This window comes from Triticum dicoccoides, chromosome 6A, assembly GCF_002162155.2.
Source record: "Triticum dicoccoides isolate Atlit2015 ecotype Zavitan chromosome 6A, WEW_v2.0, whole genome shotgun sequence".
Taxonomy (NCBI): Eukaryota; Viridiplantae; Streptophyta; class Magnoliopsida; order Poales; family Poaceae; genus Triticum; species Triticum dicoccoides.
In genome coordinates this window covers 557,033,581-557,054,973 of record NC_041390.1, presented here as the reverse complement: position 1 = coordinate 557,054,973, position 21,393 = coordinate 557,033,581, and positions in this window count along the sequence as shown.

Below are 21,393 nucleotides of genomic sequence, written 5' to 3'. Positions count from 1 at the left end.
AGGAGTAAGGTATAACACCTAAGTTTGATTGTGTTAAATCTTTTATGGATACTGATGTTTTCTGTAAATTTAGCACTAAATATGGACTTGACTCTGAGATAGTAGCTTCTTTCTGTGAATCATTTGCTACTCATGTTAATCTCATTAGGGAGAAGTGGTTTAAATATCATCTTCCCATAGAAGTAAAAGTAGTTTAACCTATTAAAGTTGAAAAAAAAGACTGTCACTTATAATGATCCTATTGTTCCTACTGCTTATGTTGAAAAACCACCTTTCCCTGTTAGAATAAAGGATCATGCTAAAGCTTCAACTGTGGTTCATAAAAGTAATATTAGAACTTATACACCTCCTGAGCAAGTTAAAGTTGAACCTAATATTGCTATTGTTAAATATCTCTTAGCTGAAAATATTGATGGGCATGTTATTTACTTTTGTGAGGAAACTGCTAGAATTGCTAAGCCAGGTGCTAAAGATAAACATAGACCTGTGGTAGGCATGCTTGTTATTTCTGTTAAAATAGGAGATCATTGTTATCATGGCTTATGTGATATGGGAGCTAGTGCTAGTGCAATACCTATTTCCTTATACAAAGAAATTATGCATGATATTGCACTAGCTGAGATAGAAGGTATCGATGTTACCATTAAGCTTGCTAATAGAGATACTATTTCACCGATTGGGATTGCTAGAGATGTTGAAGTCTTGTGTGGGAAAGCTAAATATCCTGCTGATTTTCTTGTTCTTGGTTCCCCACAAGATAGCTTTTGTCCCACTATATTTGGTAGACCCTTCTTGAATACTGTTAATGCTAAGATAGACTGCGAAAAGGATATTGTTACTATTGGTTTAGATGATATGTCTCATGAGTTTAATTTCTCTAAATTTTGTAGACAACCTCGTGATGAGGAATTACCTAGTAAGGATGAAATTATTGGTCTTGCTTCTATTGTCGTGCCTCCTAATGATCCTTTAGAACAATATTTGCTTGATCATGAAAATGATATGTTTATGAATGAAAGAAGGGAAATAGATGAAGTATTCTTTAAATAGGGAGCTATTCTGAAACACAATTTGCCAGTTGAAATCCTAGGAGATCCTCCTCCACCTAAGGGTGATCCCGTGTTTGAGCTTAAACCTTTATCTGATACTCTTAAATATGCTTATCTTGATGAAAAGAAGATATATCCTGTTATTATTAGTGCTAACCTTTCAGAGCATGAAGAGGAGAAATTGTTGAAAACTCTGAAGAAGCACCGTGCTGCTATTGGATATACTCTTGATGATCTTAAGGGCATTAGTCCCACTTTATGTCAGCACAAAATAAATTTGGAGAAAGATGCTAAACCAGTTATTGACCACCAACGACGGCTAAATCCTAAGATGAAGGAAGTGGTAAGAAAGGAAATACTAAAGCTCCTTGAGGCAGGTATTATTTATCCCGTTGCTGATAGTCAGTGGGTAAGTCCTGTCCATTGTGTCCCTAAGAAGGGAGGTATTACTATTGTTCCTAATGATAAAGATGAATTGATCCTGCAAAGAATTATTACAGGTTATAGGATGGTAATTGATTTCCGTAAATTAAATAAGGCTACTAAAAAAGATCATTACCCCTTACCTTTTATTGATCAAATGCTAGAAAGATTATCCAAACATACACATTTTTGCTTTCTAGATGGTTACTCTCGCTTCTCTTAAATACATGTGTCAGCTGATGATCAGGCAAAGGCCACTTTTACTTGCCCTTTCGGCACTTTTGCTTATAGACGTATGCCTTTTGGTTTATGTAATGCACCTGCTACCTTTCAAAGATGCATGATGGCTATATTCTCTGACTTTTGTGAAAAGATATGTGAGGTTTTCATGGATGATTTCTCCATTTATGGATCCTCTTTTGATGATTGCTTGAGCAACCTTGATCGAGTTTTGCAGAGATGTGAAGAAGCTAATCTTGTCTTGAACTAGGAGAAGTGCCACTTTATGGTTAATGAAGGTATTGTCTTGGGGCATAAAATTTCTGAAAAAGGTATTGAAGTGGATAAAGCTAAAGTTGATGCTATTGAAAAGATGTCGTGCCCTAAGGACATCAAAGGTATAAGAAGTTTCCTTAGTCATGTCAGTTTTTATAGGAGGTTCATTAAGGACTTCTCAAAAATTTCTCGGCCTCTAACAAATCTCTTACAAAAAGATATACCTTTTGTCTTTGATCATGATTGTGTAGAAGCATTTGAAATACTTAAGAAAGCATTAGTTTTTGCGCCTATCGTTCAGCCACCTGATTGGAATTTACCCTTTGAAATTATGTGTGATGCTAGCGATTATGCTATAGGTGCTGTTCTAGGGAAAAGAGTTGATAAGAAACTAAATGTCATTCAATATGCTAGTAAAACTCTAGACAGTGTTGGATCACGGGTTCCGGCAAAACACTTAAGGTTCGAACTCTGGGGTGCGCGCGGAGATTTCCTCCCTACCGATCTACGCTCTAGCTCGCTAGGATCTCGCGGACGAACTCGACGGACTCGCAACACAAAGAGACACAAGGTTTATACTGGTTCGGGCCACCGTTGTGGTGTAATACCCTACTCCAGTGTGGTGGTGGATGGGTTGCCTCTGGGGCTGATGATGAACAGTACAAGGGGAAGAACAGCCTCCTGAGGTTGAGGTGTTCTTGTGCGGGTGTGCTAGTGAGTGAGAGGATGGAGTGGATCCGATCCTAGCTTCGTTTTGTTGCCCCCTACGGTGGTGGCTAGCTCTACTTATATAGGCCCTGGTCCTCTTCCCAAATATTGAGCGGGAAGGGAGCCAACAATGGCGGGCGATTTGAAATGGGACAGCTAGTACAAGCTATCCTGACAAAAGCGGTCTCCGCCTGCAAAAGGCTCTCGTGATGACACCGTCTTGGGCTCCATGGTGACCTCCGTCTTGGTGTCTCGTTGGTCTTGGTCTTGTTGCACCGATAAGGGAACCTTTCCCTGATGCCTCGGTACTCCGCGCCTGCGCTTGCCGCCTTAGCACCAAAGAGGAAACAAGGACACTACGTGCGCGGGTGCCCGTCTGGCGCCCGCCTGATCCTGATCATCACGGCTCATGTCATGAGAGCCTCGCGAGGTTTGCCGTGCCTTGATTTCTCTGCTTCTCGCGAGCCTGCCTAGCAAGGCCGCTCCTAAGGAGGTCTTGCGTCGTCCCCCTCGCGAGGGTCTTGAATGTCTTGTTAACGAAGATGGGTCGTACAGGCCCGCAACTCAGCCACGCCGTGGGCCGCAGGCAGGCAAGTCTGGGGACCCCGGTTCCCAGAACGCCGACAGTAGCCCCCGGGCCCAAGGTGCACTTGGTCTTCGCTTCGAGGCGAAGCCAAGGGTCAAGTACGGAGCGCCGCGGGCCCCAAAAGCATGCGGCCTTGGTCGACGTGTGGCGGTTGATTGGACGTGGACGCCTGAGCTTCCCCATGCTGCCTCGGCAACTGCTCGATTTGACAAGAGGCTGGCAGAGACAGTGCTTGCCTTCATTGCTTCTTCCTCGCCTCGCTCCAGATCCCCTTTCCCGCTCCTCGCCACCGCTACCTCCAGATCTGCTTCAATATCGCTCCGCATCTGCGACCCATGGCGCCGCGCAAGGCCAAGGCTTCCTCATCACCGGCTTGGTATGAGCCGACTCTTGAATCACCCACCGTCACGGAGAAGAGCCTCGCCTCCATGCGCCTGCTGACGGCGGGGGAGAGCAATGAGTGGGCGAAGACGGAGCTCCGGCTTGCCTTCGATGCGCCGGAGCCTGAGGGAAGCACCTTCTTCCCCTTCTTCTCGAGCGGCGTCACCATCGGGTTGGTTCCTCCCTTCTCTGATTTCTTTTACGAGGTCCTCGGCCACTATGGGCTGCAGGCGTTGCATCTCCACCCCAACTCTATCCTCCTCATGTCCATCTTCGCCTACTACTGTGAGGCGTACCTGGGCGTGATGCCATCCGTGGCGCTTCTGCGCCACTTCTTCTTCCTTCGCGTGAGCGACGGACACATCTCCGGGTGCGCTAATTTCGTCGCATCTGGCAAGGCCAACTCAATCTCGAGCACCGGGAAGAGGGCCGACAACATCCAATCCAAATGATTCATGATGGACGCCAAGCGCGCCCATCCGCGTCTGGTATTGCCAGCGGTAGTGCCCCCGTCCAACAAGGGGTGGCCCAAGGCAGAGCTTGCTGATGAGCTGCCGTCATCGGTGTTGGGGCAGATGACGACCGACTTGAAGTCGGGCAACGCGAAGGCGGCCAAGGTGACGTGGGTCATGCTCCTGAGGGAGTTCTTGACGCTGCGAGATGCCCCACTTCAGGTGCGTGCGTTCCCCCTGTGGGAGCTTGAAGAAGAGGGGAACAAGACCCGCTTGAGGCCGGGGGCCCTGCCTGGCGATGAACTGGCTGTTGTCATGTGCCTCATAGTTGGGGACAACCAGGAGTACCCTCCTAGCACCTTTGTTCCTTTGTTCCACTACACGGACTGGGAGGAATTTGTCGCCTCGAGGCCGACCTTTGACGTGTGCGGGCTGGTGCCGCCAGCGCTCACAGGAGCCCCTGCAGCACCGAAACCGGTGGAGGTGTCTTTTGACGAGTCCCGTGGGGAGGAGGTGGACTCGAGAAGACTCTTGAAGAGGTGGGGGAGACTTCCCCCTTGAGCAAGGCCGAGATCCTCCGCGCTCTGCCTGACGATGCCGAAGCCAACACTCGCTAGGAGGAGGGGGAGCAGCCCCTCATCCCGACGAGGGGTAGGTCGTCGTTGGTTCCTCGGGATGTTGCCTCCATCTTGACGCCTCCTAGGGCAGCCGCCAGCCCCCTTGATGTGCCACCTTCTGCCTCCGGGGCCCGCGCTCCTACTCCCCAGGTTCCAAAACTTTTGGGCTTCAAGCTCCCCAAGCGGAGGGTGGAATATCACGCGGTGGACCAGTAAGTGCTTTGATCTCCGTCTTGTTTTTGCTCATGCCGCTGCTTCCTGACCTTCGTCTTGATTGTCCAGGCCGCTGTCGGCGGCGAAGAGGAGGAAAGAGGGTACGACAACTGCGCCCCCTTCTGCTGAGAAAGGGGATGCCAGCACTCGCACCTCCCCAGCCCGGACGTTCTCGCGAGCCCAGGAAGGGCATCGCTAGGAGAAGTCAGCCCCCATGGCCTCTCTGGCTCCTGAGGTGCCGGCGTCTGGCTCGGCTGAAGAGGTCCCGACTGCCCCGGAACCCGCAGTCTCCCAGGCCTTGGTGACGGCGTCGCCTCCTCCCACTGCTGCACCTCTTCTCCCAGGTTCTTCTATTTCTGCCGCTGTTCTGGAGCGCGCTCTTTCAGAGATGACCCAGTTGCAGGCAGATCTCCTGAGCGCGGAGCCGCGCCTGGTGGTCGGGCGTCTGTAGCTGGCCTCTGGCTGGCTTCACTCCGACTTGGCGTTTCGCGCGACGCTGAGCCAAGCCGCGGCGTATTCCGAGAAGGAGAAGCAAAGTGCCGCCAATGTTGCAGCCGATCGTGAGGCGGCGCTGAAAGACGCCAAGGCCGCCTGCAACCGCTGTCATGAGCTGGAGGACGAGTTGAAGAAGCTGCGCGACAAAAATGCCGAGGAAGAACGTGACCACCTAGTGAAGGAGGAGGAGATGAAGGCCTGGGAGGATGCCGTCAAGAACCGTGATGCTGAACTGGGGGAGCTGGGGAAGACGCAGGCCACCGAGCATAGTCATCTGGAAGAGCTAGAGCGGAAGATGAAGGCGAGGGAGGCCGATCTTGATGCCAAGGCGCGGGTCCTGGTCGAAGACTGCGTGGCCTTTGCCGATCTCGAGAGGAGGTCTCGCGTGGCGCTGAAGACGCTCTACATGCACGACCTGGAAAGGTCGATGGCCACCGATGAGGACGGCCCCGCCCAACTGCTTCCTCTCTTGGTGAAGGCGCTTGAGGAAGTCATAGATGGTGTCGGTCCCATGGCGGAGGCAGAAGCCCGCGTCCTGTCTTCAGCGGCATTGACTCGCCTCTTTAGCCATCTGCACCTCCGCAACCCCAACGCTTGTCTTGACGAGCTGCTAGAGCCTGTGGCTGGCGATCACTGGGCAGCCGCCGCCGCGACCATACAGGGTCAGGTGGAGGCCTTGCTGAAGAAGTTCCGCGGCTTTGTCTCCGCACCCTTGTCTGGCGACACCGCCGATCCTGCGGCTAGTGGTGCGGGTGATGGTGATGTCCAGGGGTGACCTGCGGCTGTTCTCCTGTTTCGTTCCTGCAATATGCATCAGGCCTCGTGGAGGCGTTAAACTTTTCATTTGACATTGTGAGGACAACGTGTTTTGTAATATTTGCTTCGAGATTTTGCGATTTCCTTCCTATTTGCTTTGTGTTCTGCGTCGGCAGAGCCCGGCCCCGTGCATACCTCAACCACCATTGGGCCGACCGGAGACCAGGACGGACCAAGGAGTGAGGGGCTACGTGACCAGTTAGGCTCCTGAGTCGCAATGCTCAGGAGTCCCCCTTGACGCGCAAACAGCTTATAGGGAGAATACGCGAGGATAGATTAATGTTCTACGTCGGCAGAGCCCGGCCCCGCGCATACCTCAACCGCCATTGGGCCGACCGGAAACCAGGACAGACCAAGGAGTGAGGGGCTACGTGACCAGTTAGGCTCCTGTGTCGCGATGCTCAGGAGTCCCCCTTGACGTGCAAACAATTTCCATACCTGCCCTTGCCGAGGCCTCGGGAGGGGCGCGCGACGCCCAAGTCCGGGAGACCTGGTTGGGTGGCATGCGCTTGGGCGTGACCCGAGCGCAACCCCCGTGCCCAGCCCCCTCGCGCGGCTCTCCCAAGGGGAGGCGTTGCGGTGAGGCTGGACGCTGAGCTCTGGGGCTCCCTGAGGTTGGTACGACCGTGGGGCCGCCCTCAGTTGTTTATCACCAGTGCGGAGCATAGTGCTTCCGCTTGTGCACGGGCATGGCCGCTCCTCGGCAGTGTCGACGGCCAGCACGGAGCATGGTGCTTCCACTTGTGCGTGGGAGGGGGGGCCCCTCCGGGAGGATCCCCCGGGGCGTGTACAGCCCCGCCCTGACACATGGCTTGCATGGTAGGGCTGCAAGGTGTATCTGGACACTCGTGAGCTAGCGCGGGACTCACAAGGCCCTACCTCAAGGCGGGTTGCACCTGGCCTTGAGTCTTGGTGGTTGTATGTTCCTGCAAGGCGGTTAGGTGCAAGTACTCTATGTCCTCAGGTCCCGGCCCTCGAGCGAGCTCAGCCGCCGCTGGTATGCCGGGTCGCGATGCCGTGGTCAAGGCCAGGGGGTGAGGGCTGGAGAGCCAATAAGAGCTCCTGAGTCGCGATGCTCAGGAGCCCCCTTTTAACGCGCAAGCGAATTGCACGGGGTGAACGGACCCGTGGCCGGTGGCGATCGAGCAGATGGTAATCACAGGCAGGTTAAGCATGGAAGGCAAATCAGCTTGAGTAAATGCGGAAAGATACATGCCACTGGGTCTGGCCTGAGCGGCTTGGGAATGATGCAGCCCGAGGGGCGCTCCCAGCAAGGTAAACTGAAGACATAGGCAAAAGAGATACATGCCACAGGGACGGACCCACGCGACATGGGAATAATGCAGCCCATGGGGCGCTCCCAGCTAAACGAACTTGGAAAATGTCACCTGGTTATGCTGATGAAGAAACATCGGGGCAGCTGAAGGCACGCGGTGAAGGGGCCGTTACTCACAAGCCACCAGGGTCCTGAACCTCGGGAGGCTCTGGGGGCTCAGGTGGTTCCTTGAGGACCGTCTCCATCTCCACCAGGACGGCGCGGTGTCTGGCCTCCTGAGCCGCCAGGACGCGCCGCATGTTGCACTAGAAGATGAATGACACGCTCGGCAAGCCAAAAGGCATGCGAACGTAGCTGTGCAGTGGACCCTCGCAACAGCCCACGCACGAAGGCCAGAAAAGCTCATGAGATGCAGCCCTGTTGAGCCCTGGGACGTCGACACAGACACGCAGCCCGGCATCCTCGCCTGGATGGGGAGATGCGCCTCGTGAGCAGCGGTCGTTGCGCATGGCCCTTGCGTCTTGTAGTTCCTGAACGGTCTTGGTGATGAACTCCTGAGTGGTGGGCGCTCCTTGCCCTGTGTCCTCCTGAGGGAAACGCGTCGTGAAGCACGCCTCCAAGTGGTGCCCAAGCGCCTCCCTCGTGACATGGGCAAGATCTGAGGCCCTCAAGGAGAAAGCCCACGAGCCCTGCCCGAGGAGGGCGCTGGGCGCGCCTTCCTATGCGATGGAGGGAGGCGCCCCTGAAGCAGGCGCTGATACTGACGAGGTTCCAGTCGTGACACTATCCTCCTGAGATCCAGCACGGCGCAGCTGCTTCTTCTTGGGGAGGGCCTCCGAAGGGCCCTCGCCCTTGCTGTCAGGGTCGTCGATTGTTGCAGCTTGGAAGGCACGCTCGAGGGAGCACACCGCATCTCTTTCTTCACATGGGACCGTGATGATTCCACCGCTTCTCGGCATCTTGACGACGTTGTAGCCATGGTGTGTCACCGCCAAGAACTTGGCCAGGACTGGATACTCGAGGATCGCGTTGTATGGCAAACGGATGTGTGCGACATCGAAGTCGATGAGCTCGGTGCGGTAGTTCTTGCGTTCTCCGAAGGTGATAGGGAGGCGGACCTGCCCTATCGGTGTGGTGGAGTCGTCGGTCACTCCTGAGAAGGGCTTGGTGGGCTGAAGCTGCTCATATGGGACTTGGAGGTTGTCGAACGTGTCGACAGATAGGATGTTGAGCCCTGCTCCGCTGTCTAAGAGGGTCTTGGTGACTTGCACGTTGCTGATGACTGGTGAGCAAAGCATCGGGAGGGCGCCGGCGGTGGCCGCGCACTTGAGTTGATCTGCTGAGTTGAAGGTGATGGCGCACTAGGACCACCTGAGCGGGCGTGTGGCCTCGAGCTTAGGGAGGACTGCGTTCACCTCACGAGTGAACTGCTTGAAGATACGCTGCGAGGCTGGGGCCTGGGCTCCGCCCAAGATGCAGGTGATTGCACGCGGCTCCTGGAAGCCCCCAGCCCCCTCGTCTTGATGGTGGTAGTCATTCCTTCTTGGTGGTGGTGGCAGCGGTGGAAGGCCGGCGTTGCCCTGAGGACGATCCTCGCGAGGCTGGTCCCTCCAGGTGCCCTCGCGAGGATGATCTTGCCACTCCTAGCGCGGGCCACGGTCGTCCCAGCGTCCACCTCCACATCCTCCTTCTCGGTCGTAGCCCCGGTCGCTGTGCTCGGGGCGTCGACCGAAGCGTCCTTCGCGGATGGCTCTGAGTTCTTGGCAGCACTGGTGTTGTGGGTGTTCAGGTTGTGGAAGGCGCAGAAGAGCCGGCTGTTCTTGGATGACTCGGGCTGATCTCTGCCTCGCTTGGTGTCCGGCTCCACTGCGAGCACGGCTGCCTCCTTGTGCTTCACGTCCTTGGCCTTGGCCTTCTTCTCCTCTGCAACCGTGGCTGGCAGCTCGAGGAGGGAGAGGCACCCCTCCTCAGCTCTTGCGCACTTGGTCGCCAGGTTAAACAACTCCTGAGATGTGCACAGCTCCTCATGGATAGCGAACTCCTCCTTCATCTTGATGTCGCGAACGCCGTCAGAGAACGCGGAGATGATGGCCTCGTCCGTGACCTTGGGGATCTTGAGGCGAGTGTTGTTGAAGCGCTGGATGTACTTCTGGAGGGTCTCTCCTGTCGTTGCTTGATGCAGCGCAGGTCACCCATGGCCGGCGGTCGGTCACGAGTGCCCTGGAAGTTGGCGACGAAGCGGTCGAGCATCTCGTCCCAGGAGGAGATTGAGCCATGAGGCAGGTTTAGGATCCAGGAATGGGCACCATCCTTGAGAGGCATGGGGAACTAGTTCGCCATGACTTTCTCATCGCTGTTGGTCGCCTCGATGCTCAGCTCATAGAGCTGTAAGAACTCCGCGGGGTCGGCGGTGCTGTCATAGCGAGGAGGCAGATCTGGCTTGAACTTGCCCGGCCAGGCGACGCTACGCAGCTCAGGGGTGAAGGCGCGGTAGCCGGCCATGGTTGCCGGGGCCCGTCTCAGAGGTGGAGCTTGGTCCTGGTGAGGCCTATGTGCTGCCACTGCAGGCAGCGTGTGATCTTGGCGAGGCGGCGCGGGAAGCGCTGGTGCAGCTCCTCGCGGCCGAGGGATTTCTTGGCAGCTTCTCTCTTCGCACGCGGGCACCGGGGTGGTGGGTCATGCCGTGGGGCCGTGCGCCTTGGTGCCAAGGCACCGTCTTGGGGTAGAGGTGGTGGAGGCGCTCCTTGAGCCATGTCGCCCGTGGCTGGTGGAGGGCGAGGCAGAGAGTGGGACGGCGCTGGGGAGCTGTTGGAAATATGCCATAGAGGCAATAATAAATTGGTTATTATTATATTATATTTCATTGTTCATGATAATCTTTTATTATCCATGCTAGAATTGTATTGATAGGAAACTCAGATACATGTGTGGATACATAGACAACACCATGTCCCTAGTAAGCCTCTAGTTGACTAGCTCGTTGATCAATAGATGGTTATGGTTTCCTGACCATGGACATTGGATGTCGTTGATAACGGGATCACATCATTAGGAGAATGATGTGATGGACAAGACCCAATCCTAAACCTAGCACAAGATCGTGTAGTTCGTATGCTAAAGCTTTTCTAATGTCAAGTATCATTTCCTTAGACCATGAGATTGTGCAACTCCCGGATACCGTAGGAGTGCTTTGGGTGTACCAAACGTCACAGCGTAACTGGGTGGCTATAAAGGTGCAATATAGGTATCTCCGAAAGTGTCTGTTGGGTTGGTACGAATCGAGACTGGGATTTGTCACTCCGTATGATGGAGAGGTATCTCTAGGCCCACTCGGTAATGCATCATCATAATGAGCTCAATGTGACTAAGCAGTTAGTCACGGGATCATGCGTTACGGAACGAGTAAAGTGACTTGCCGGTGACGAGATTGAACAAGGTATTGGGATACCGACGATCGAATCTCGGGCAAGTAAAATACCGATTAACAAAGGGAATTGAATACGGGATTGATCGAATCCCCGACATCGTGGTTCATCCGATGAGATCATCGTGGAACATATGGGAGCCAATATGGGTATCCAGATCCCGCTATTGGTTATTGGCCGGAGAGGTTTCTCGGTCATGTCTGCATGGTTCCCGAACCCGTAGGGTCTACACACTTAAGGTTCGGTGACGCTAGAGTTGTTATGGGAAATAGTATGTGGTTACCGAAGGTAGTTCAGAGTCCTGGATGAGATCCCGGACGTCATGAGGAGTTCCGGAATGGTCCGGTGGTGAAGATTGATATATTGGACGAAGGGTATTGGAGTCCGGAAGTGTTCTGGAGGTACCAGGCTATGGTCAGCATCACCGAAAGGTGTTTCGGGAGCCCCGACAAGTGTTGGAGGGCCTCATGGGCCAAAGGGGAAGGGGCAAACCAGACCACTAAGGGGTGGTGCGCCCCCACACCCTTTCCCATGTTACTTGGGGAGGTTGGCGCCTCCACCAGGCTTGGGAGGCAAGCCTCCACCTGCTTGGCTTGGGGGGCAAGTCTCACTAGGATTTTCCCTAGGGAGATCCAATCTGCTTGGTCGCCGCCCCCTAGGGGAAACCCTAGGGCGCCTTCCCCTCTCCCCTTGCCCCTATATATAGTGGAGGGGTGGGAGGGCAGACACACCTCTTCCCTGGCGCAGCCCTCCCTCCTCCTACACCTCCTCCTCCTCCATAGTGCTTGGCGAAGCCCTGCTGGAGAACCACGAGCTCCATTGCCACCATGTCATCTTGCTACTGGAGTTCTCCCTCAACTTCACCTCTCCCCTTGCTGGATCAAGAAGGAGGAGATGTCCCCGGGCTGTACGTGTGTTGAACGCGGAGGCGCCGTCCGTTCGGCGCTAGATCGGATCTTCCGTGATTTGAATCGCCGCGAGTACAACTCCATCAACCGCATTCTTGTAACGCTTCCGCTTAGCGATCTTCAAGCGTATGAAGATGCACTCCCTCTCTCTCGTTGCTAGCATCTCCTAGATTGATCTTGGTGACACATAGGAAAATTTTGAATTATTGCTACGTTCCCCAACAGTGGCATCATGAGCTAGGTCTATGCGTAGTTTCTATGCACGAGTAGAACACAAAGCAGTTGTGGGCGTCGATATTGTCAATTTACTTGCCGTTACTAGTCTTATCTTGATTCGGTGTCATCGTGGGATGAAGCGGCCCAGACCGACCTTACACGTACGCTTACATGAGACTGGTTCCACCGACTGACATGCACTAGTTGCATAAGGTGGCTAGTGGGTGTTTGTCCCTCCCACTTTAGTCGGATCGGATTCGATGAAAAGGGTCCTTATGAAGGGTAAATAGAAATTGGCATATCATGTTGTGGTTTTCGCGTAGGTAAGAAACGTTCTTTCTAGAAACCTATAGCAGCCACGTAAAAACTTGCAATAACAATTAGAGGACGTCTAACTTGTTTTTGCACCATATGCCTTGTGATGTAATATGGCCAAAAGGATGTGATGAATGATATATGTGATGTATGAGATTGATCATGTTCTTGTAATAGGAATCACGACTTGCATGTCAATGAGTATGACAACCGGCAGGAGCCATAGGAGTTGTCTTAATTTATTTATGACCTGTGTGTCAACATAAACGTCATGTAATTACTTTACTTTATTGCTAAAGCGTTAGCCATGGTAGTAGAAGTAATAGATGACGAGACAACTTCAAGAAGACATGATGATGGAGATCATGATGATGGAGATCATGGTGTCATGCCGGTGACAACGATGATCATGGAGCCCCAAAGATGGAGATCAAAAGGAGCAAAATGATATTGGCCATATCATGTCACTATTTGATTGCATGTGATGTTTATCATGTTTTACATCTTATTTGCTTAGAACGACGGTAGCTTAAATAAGATGATCCCTCACTAAAATTTCAAGAAAAGTGTTCCCCCTAACTGTGCACCGTTGCGAAGGTTCATTGTTTCGAAGCACCACATGATGATCGGGTGTGATAGATTCTAACGTTCGAATACAACGGGTGTTGACGAGCCTAGCATGTACGGACATGGCCTCGGGACACATGCGAAACACTTAGGTTGACTTGACGAGCCTAGCATGTACATACATGGCCTCGGAACACGGAAGACCGAAAGGTCGAACATGAGTCGTATAGAAGATACGATCAACATGGGATGTTCACCGTTGATGACTAGTCCGTCTCACGTGATGATCGGACACGGCCTAGTCGATTCGGATCATGTTTCACTTAGATGACTAGAGGGATGTCTATCTGAGTGGGAGTTCATTAAATAGATGAACTCAATTATCATGAACAAAGTGTAAATTGTCTTTGCAAATATGTTGTAGATAAATAGCTCACGTTGTAGCTCCCTGTTTCAATACGTTCCTAGAGAAATATTAAGTTGAAATATATTGTAAGCAATGATGCAGACTAGGTCCGTAGTCCGAGGAGTGTCCTCACTGCTACACAGAAGGCTTACGTCTTTGATGCACCGCTCGATGTGCAAACCCCTACAACGTCGTCTGTGGATGTTGTGAACACCTGACAGACACATCCTGATGACTACTTGATAGTTTAGTGCACCATACTTTACGGCTTAGAATCGGGATTCCAATGACGTTTTGAATGCCATAGAACATATGAGATGTTCCAAGAGCTGAAATTGGGATTTCAGGCTCATGCCCGTGTTGAGAGGTGTGAGACCTCTGACAAGTTCTTTTGCCAACAAGATGGAGGAGAATAGCTCAGCTGGTGAGCATGTGCTCAAAATGTTTGGGTGCTGCAATCACTTAAATCAAGTGGGAGTTAAACTTCCAGATAAGATAGTGATTGATAGAGTTCTCTAGCCACTATCACTAAGCTACTAGATCTTCGTGATGAACTATGACATGCAGGGGATGGAGTTGATCCCGGAGCTGTTTGCAGTGCTTAAGACCGCAAAAGGTAGAAATCAAGAAGGAGCATCAAGTGTTGATGGTTTAACAAGACCACTGATTTCAAGAAGGGCAAGGGCTAGAAGGGAAACTTCATGGATGGCAAACCAGTTGCCGCTCCAGTGAAGGAACCCAAGGTTGAACCCAAACCCGAGACTAAGTGCTTCTATTGTAAGGGGAATGGTCACTGGTAGCGGAATTACCCCAAATGCATGGTAGATAAGAAGGTTGGCAACTTCAACAAAATTTATACGTGTTATTAATGTGTACCTCACTAGTACTCCTGGTAGCACCTGGGTATTGGATACCGGTTCAGTTACTATTATTGGTGACTTGAAGTAAAAGCTACGGACTAAACGGAGACTGGCTAAGGGCGAGGTGACGATGTGTGTGTTTCCAAAGTTGATGAGATCACCATCGCACGCTCCATCTGCCTTCAGGATTAGTATTGAACCTAGATAAATGTTATCAGGTGTCTACGTTGAGCATGAATATGATTAGATCATGTTCATTGCAATATGGTTATTCATTTAAGTTAGAGAATAATGGTTATTCTGTGTACATGAATAATACCTTTCATGGTCATGCACCCTATGTGAATGGTTCATTGAATTCGGTCGTAGTAATACACATGTTCACGCCAAAAGATGTAGAGTTAATAACGATAGTACCACTTTCTTGTGGCACTGCCGCTTAGGTCATATTGGCGTAAGATGCATGAAGAAACTCCATGTCGATGGATGTTTGGAGTCACTTTATTTTGAATCGCTTGACACATGCGAGCCATGCCTCATGGGCAGGATGACTAAGACCCCGTTTTCAGGTACAATGAAATGGGCAAGTGACTTATTGGAAATCATACATGCTGATGCGTGTGATCCAATGAGAATTGAAGCGTGCGGTGGATATCGCTATTTTCTCATCTTCACTGACGATTTGAGTAGATATAGGTATATTTACTTATTGAAGCACAAGTCTGAAACGTTTGAAAGGTTCAAGCGATTTCAGAGTGAAGTTAAGAACCATCATAACAAGAAGATCAAATTCCTACGATCTGATCGATGAGAATTTCTGAGTTATGAGTTTGGCAATCACTTAAGACATTGTGGAATTGTTTCACAGTTGAAGCCACCTGGAACACCACTGGGTTATGGTGTGTCCGGACGTCGTAATCGAACCTTATGAGATATGGTGCGATCTATGATGTCTCTTATCGATCTACCGCTTCATTTTGAGGTTATGCGTTAGAGACAGCTGCATTCACTTTAGATAGGACACCATCTAAGTCCGTTGAGATGACGTTGTGTGAACATTGGTTTGGCAAGAAACCAAAGTTGTCATTTCTTAATGTTTGGGGTTGCGATGCTTAAGGCTTCAGCCGGAGAAGCTCGAACCCAAAGCGGACAAACACATCTTCATAGAATACCCAAAGGTGACAGTTGGGTATACCTTCTATCTCAGATCCGTGGGCAAATTGTTTGTCGCTAAGAACGGGTCCTTTCTCAAGAAGGAGTTTCTCTCGAAAGAATTGAGTGGGAGGAAGATAGAACTTGATGAGGTTGTCGAACCTTTACTTCAACCGGAGAGTGATGCAACACAGAAAGATGTTTTCTGTGGTGCCTACATCTGTTGAATAGGAAGTTAATGATAGTGATCATGAAGCTTCGGATCAAGTTGCTATCGAACCTCGTAGGTCGACAAGGATATGTACTACTCCTGAGCGGTACGGTAATCCTGTCTTAGATATCATGTTGTTAGACAACAATGAACCTACGAGCTATGGAGAAGCGATGGTGGGCCCGTATTCTGACAAATGGTTAGAAGCCATGAAATCTGAGATAGGATCCATGTATCAAAACAAAGTATGGACTTTGGTGGACTTGTCCAATGATCGGCAAGCCATTGAGATAAATGGATATTTAAGAAGAAGACGGACGTGGGCGGTAATGTTACCGTCTATGAAGCTTGACTTGTGGGAAAGATTCTTTTCACAAGTTCAAGGAGTTGACTACGATGAGAATTTCTCACCCGTAGCGATGCTTAAGTCCGTTGGAATCATGTTAGCATTAGCTGTATTTTTCAATTATGAAATCTGACAGATGGATGTCAAAACAAGTTTTCTTACCAGTTTTCGTAAGAAAAAGTTGTATGTGATACAATAAAAGGTTTTGTCAATCCTAAGGATGCTAAAAGGTATGCTGGCTCCAGCAATCCTTCTATGGACTAGAGCAAGCACCTCGGAGTCGGAATATATGCTTTGATGGAGTGATCAAAGCTTTTAGGTTTATACAATGTTTGCTAGAAACTTGTATTTACAAGAAAGTGAGTGGGAGCACTACAACATTTCTGATAAGTATATGTGGATGACATATTGTTGATTCAAAATAATGTAGAATTTCTGGAAAGCATAAACGGTTGTTTGAAGAGTGATTTTCAAAGGAAGACCTGGATAAAGCTGCTTACATATTGGGCATCAAGATCTATAGAGATAGATCAAAATGCCTAATGATACTTTCAAAGAACGCACACCTTGACATGTTTTTGAAGGAGTTCAAAATAGATCAGTCAAAGAAGGGGTTCTTACCTGAGTTGTAAGGTGTGAAGTTGAGTAAGACTCGAAGATTGACCACGGTAGAAGAAAGAGGACGGACGAAGGTCGTCCCCTATGCTTGTCATAGGCTCTATACGGTATGCCATGCTGAGTACCGCACCAGATGTGTGCCTTGCCACATGTCTGGCAAGAGGGTACAAAGGTGATCTAGGACTGGATCACCAGATAGCGGTCAAAATTATCCTTAGAGGAATAAGGAAATGTTTCTCGGTTATGGAGGTGATGAAGAGTTCGACGTAAAGAGTTACGTCGATGCAGGCTTAACACCTATCCGGGTAGCTCTAAGTAGAGATACCGGATACGTATAATGGAGCAAAAATTTGGAATAGCTCCAAGTGGAACGTGGTAGCAGCATCTATGATATGACATAAAGTTTTGCGAAATACATAGGGATCTGAATATGGCAGACCCGTTGACTACAACCTCTCTCACAAGCATAACATGATCAAACCCAGAACTCATTGAGTGTTAATCACATAGTGATGTGAACTAGATTAGTGACTCTAGTAAACTCTTTGGATGTTGGTCACATGGCGATGTGACCTGTGAGTGTTAATCACATGGCGATGTGAACTAGATTATTGACTCTAGTGCAAGTGGGAGATTGTTGGAAATATGCCCTAGAGGCAATAATAAATTGGTTATTATTATATTATATTTCATTGTTCATGATAATCGTTTATTATCCATGCTAGAATTGTATTGATAGGAAACTCAGATACATGTGTGGATACATAGACACACCATGTCCCTAGTAAGCCTCTAGTTGACTAGCTCGTTGATCAATAGATGATTACGGTTTCCTGACCATGGACATTGGATGTCGTTGATAACGGGATCACATCATTAGGAGAATGATGTGATGGACAAGACCCAATCCTAAGCCTAGCACAAGATCGTGTAGTTCGTATGCTAAAGCTTTTCTAATGTCAAGTATCATTTCCTTAGACCATGAGATTGTGCAACTCCCGGATACCTTAGGAGTGCTTTGGGTGTACCAAACGTCACAACGTAACTGGGTGGCTATAAAGGTGCACTGCAGGTATCTCCGAAAGTGTCTGTTGGGTTGGTACGAATCGAGACTGGGATTTGTCACTCCGTATGACGGAGAGGTATCTCTGGGCCCACTCGGTAATGCATCATCATAATGAGCTCAATGTGACTAAGTAGTTAGTCACGGGATCATGCGTTACGGAACGAGTAAAGTGACTTGCCGGTAACGAGATTGAACAAGGTATTGGGATACCGACGATCGAATCTCGGGCAAGTAAAATACCGATTGACAAAGGGAATTGAATACGGGATTGATCGAATCACCGACATCGTGGTTCATCCGATGAGATCATCGTGGAACATGTGGGAGCCAATATGGGTATCCAGATCCTGCTATTGGTTATTGGCCGGAGAGGTGTCTCGGTCATGTCTGCATGGTTCCTGAACCCGTAGGGTCTACACACTTAAGGTTCGGTGACGCTAGAGTTGTTATGGGAAATAGTATGTGGTTACCGAAGGTAGTTCGGAGTCCTGCATGAGATCCCGGATGTCACGAGGAGTTCCGAAATGGTTCGGCGGTGAAGATTGATATATTGGACAAAGGGTATTGGAGTCCGGAAGTGTTCTGGAGGTACCAGGCTATGGCCAGCATGACCGAAAGGTGTTTCGGGAGCCCCGGCAAGTGTTGGAGGGCCTCATGGGCCAAAGGGGAAGGGGCAAACCAGCCCACTAAGGGGTGGTGCGCCCCCACACCCTTTCCCATGTTACTTGGGGAGGTGGGGCGCCTCCACCAAGCTTGGGAGGCAAGCCTCCACCTGCTTGGCTTGGGGGCCAAGTCTCACTAGGATTTTCCCTAGGGAGATCCAATCTGCTTGGTCGCCGCCCCCTAGGGGAAACCCTAGGGCGCCTTCCCCTCTCCCCTTGACCCTATATATAGTGGAGGGGTGGGAGGGCAGCCACACCTCTTCCCTGGCGCAGCCCTCCCTCCTCCTACACCTCCTCCTCCTCCATAGTGCTTGGCAAAGCCCTGCTGGAGAACCACGAGCTCCATTGCCACCATGCCGTCGTGCTGCTGGAGTTCTCCCTCAACTTCTCCTCTCCCCTTGCTGGATCAAGAAGGAGGAGACGTCCTCGGGCTGTACGTGTGTTGAACGCGGAGGCGCCGTCCGTTCGGCGCTAGATAGGATCTTCCGCGATTTGAATCGCCGCGAGTACGACTCCATCAACCGCGTTCTTGTAACGCTTCCGCTTAGCGATCTTCAAGGGTATGAAGATGCACTCCCTCTCTCTCGTTTCTAGCATCTCCTAGATTGATCTTGGTGACACGTAGGAAAATTTTGAATTATTGCTACGTTCCCCAACAGGATCCCCCTGCGGCGCGGACGAGCTCGGTGACACGGTCGAGCCAGTCCTCGTAGAGCTCATCGATCGGGCGGTAGCGCAGGAGCTCGTTCGCCATGAGGAGCGCGGCCTGCGCGTCCATGGGAGTGCGACATGCGTGGGACGAAGAATCGGCTAGAGTCAACGACGGAGTGGCGATGCGGCCATCATGCCGAACCGACGGGTGCAGGGAGGATGCTTGCTGCTCGTTTCTTGTCGGCCCGGTGGCGGTGTTGGCGGCAGGAGACGAAGAACGATGAGGTGGCCCGCTGATGGGAGCCGTCTGAGCAACACGGGCGGTAAGGGCAGCCCGGCGCTCAGCACGAGCACGGCCAGCGTCCGCCATGGAGACGACGGAGCGACGGATTGACGGAAAGGAAGCTACGGCGCACCCCTACCTGGCGCGCCAAATGTCGGATCACGTCCTGCCTATTGATGATAGCTTTCCTGATGAACAACTGAATGTCATAAATACTTCTCGTACTGCTCCATGGTATGCTGATTATGCTAATTACATTGTTGCTAAATTTATACCACCTAGTTTAACATACTAGCAAAAGAAAAGAAAATTTTTGTGATTTAAGACATTACTTCTAGGATGACCCACATCTTTATAAAGAAGGAGTAGATGGTGTTATTAGGCGTTGTGTACCTGAGCATGAACAGGAACAGATCCTACGCAAGTGTCACTCCGAGGCTTATGGAGGACACCACGCTGGAGATAGAACTGCACATAATTGCGATCCGGTTTTTATTGGCCTACTCTCTTCAAGGATGCTCATAAGTTTGTCTTTTCTTGTGATGAATGTCAAATAATTGGTAATATTAGCAGACGTCAAGAAATGCCTATGAATTATTCACTTGTTATTGAACCATTTGATGTTTGGGGCTGTCGGGGAAACTGATCCACCAACACCTATGGGGACCGGGCCCCTTTCGGTTCGGAGGGGGGGAGGCCGCGCAAAGAGCGGATCGAGGCGATACACGCGAGCAATTTTACCCAGCTTCGGGCCGCACGGATGCGTAAAACCCTATTGTTGCTTGTTTGTACGTATTGAATTCTTGCTCAGGAGCGATGGACACTGCCAGACCGAGCGCGAGAGTGTTCCTGATGTTTCGAATGAGCCCCCCCTCTACGTTGCGCTTGGGCCTCCTTTTATACTTTCAGGGGGTCACCGACAGGTGGCAACGTAGACTAGAAGGGTAAAAATGGAAAAGGATGCGGTAGGTGCAGCTACCGCTACTATGGACACAGTGCACCCTACCTAACTCTGACGGCAGGGGACAAGGTCATTGAATGCCCGTCTGAGTTGCCTAAACAGTGCAAAAAGTGACCGTTAGGAGCGCCACCGTTTGCCACGATGGCCTTCTCTTCATCTCCGCTTGCCACCGCGTACCCCTGGCTGCACAGGCTCCCGCCACGCGCCCATGAGGAAGCCTCATGGCGACACGTGGGTGGGTGCGCTGGAGCGTGGGTACAGGGTGGCAGCGGGCCCCCGGCGAGTACCTTGTCGGGGTCGTCGTCTTGTCGAGTCCAGAAGCTTGTCGCTCACCGGACCTTGCCGGGACGTGCGGTGCATCGCGGCAAGTTTCTTGAAGTGCCGTGGTTGGCCTTCCCGGCAAGCTCCTCTTGCCGGGGCCTTGTCTCTTCATCTTGAATGCTCTGTTCTTGAATGGCTCCAAAGGAACCCACGGAGGACTCTGGAGGTCGTCCGGCAAGCCTTGCCGCGCGGCGCTGCAACTGCCCGTGCACAAGTTCGGGATACTAGGGTACCCCTACTCTAGTACACCGATAGGAGCCCCCGGGCTTGGGCCACACACGGTGCCGAGCGCTGTTGGGCCAGGCCCAAAACAGGGCACGGGCACGCGCGGAGCCTGGGTTATGCCGAATCTAACTCCGTATCCACCGCGCCCCCCGTAACGGCACGCGTCAATCGCGGAGTCGTGGGAGAGATCGTGGGTGGTTGTTTATTTGGAAGGCCGAAATGTCCGCCCCGTCCCTCTTTATAAGCAGGGGAAACAGGGGCATTTCCCCCACCTTCGCCCTTCGCTGCTGCAATCTCAGAAATCTCCGCCGCCCTCCTCCGCTTACAGAGTAGAAAGAGGGCAGCGCTCCGCCCCCGTCGCTGCTGCCACCACCAGCGCCGTCGATCTCCCCCACCGCCTCCGCCATGCCTCCGAAGCCCGGGAAGGGGAAGGCCACGAAGGCCGCGGCCGCGAAAGCTGTGAAGTCGACCGAAGCGCAGCGGCTTGAGGCGCTGCGGAAGGAGCGGGCCACTTTCCCCCCCGAGCTCTCCGCGAAGGAGCTGAGGGAGTGGTACTATCTCTTCTGGTCGACGGAGACGCGGGCGCATCCGTGCACGAAGGTACTCTCCGCCGTCGCCTCGCAAGCAGCTCCAGTTGGCGGATATCCTTTCTTCGCCGTGTTCTTCTACTGCGGGCTCTGCCCGCCATT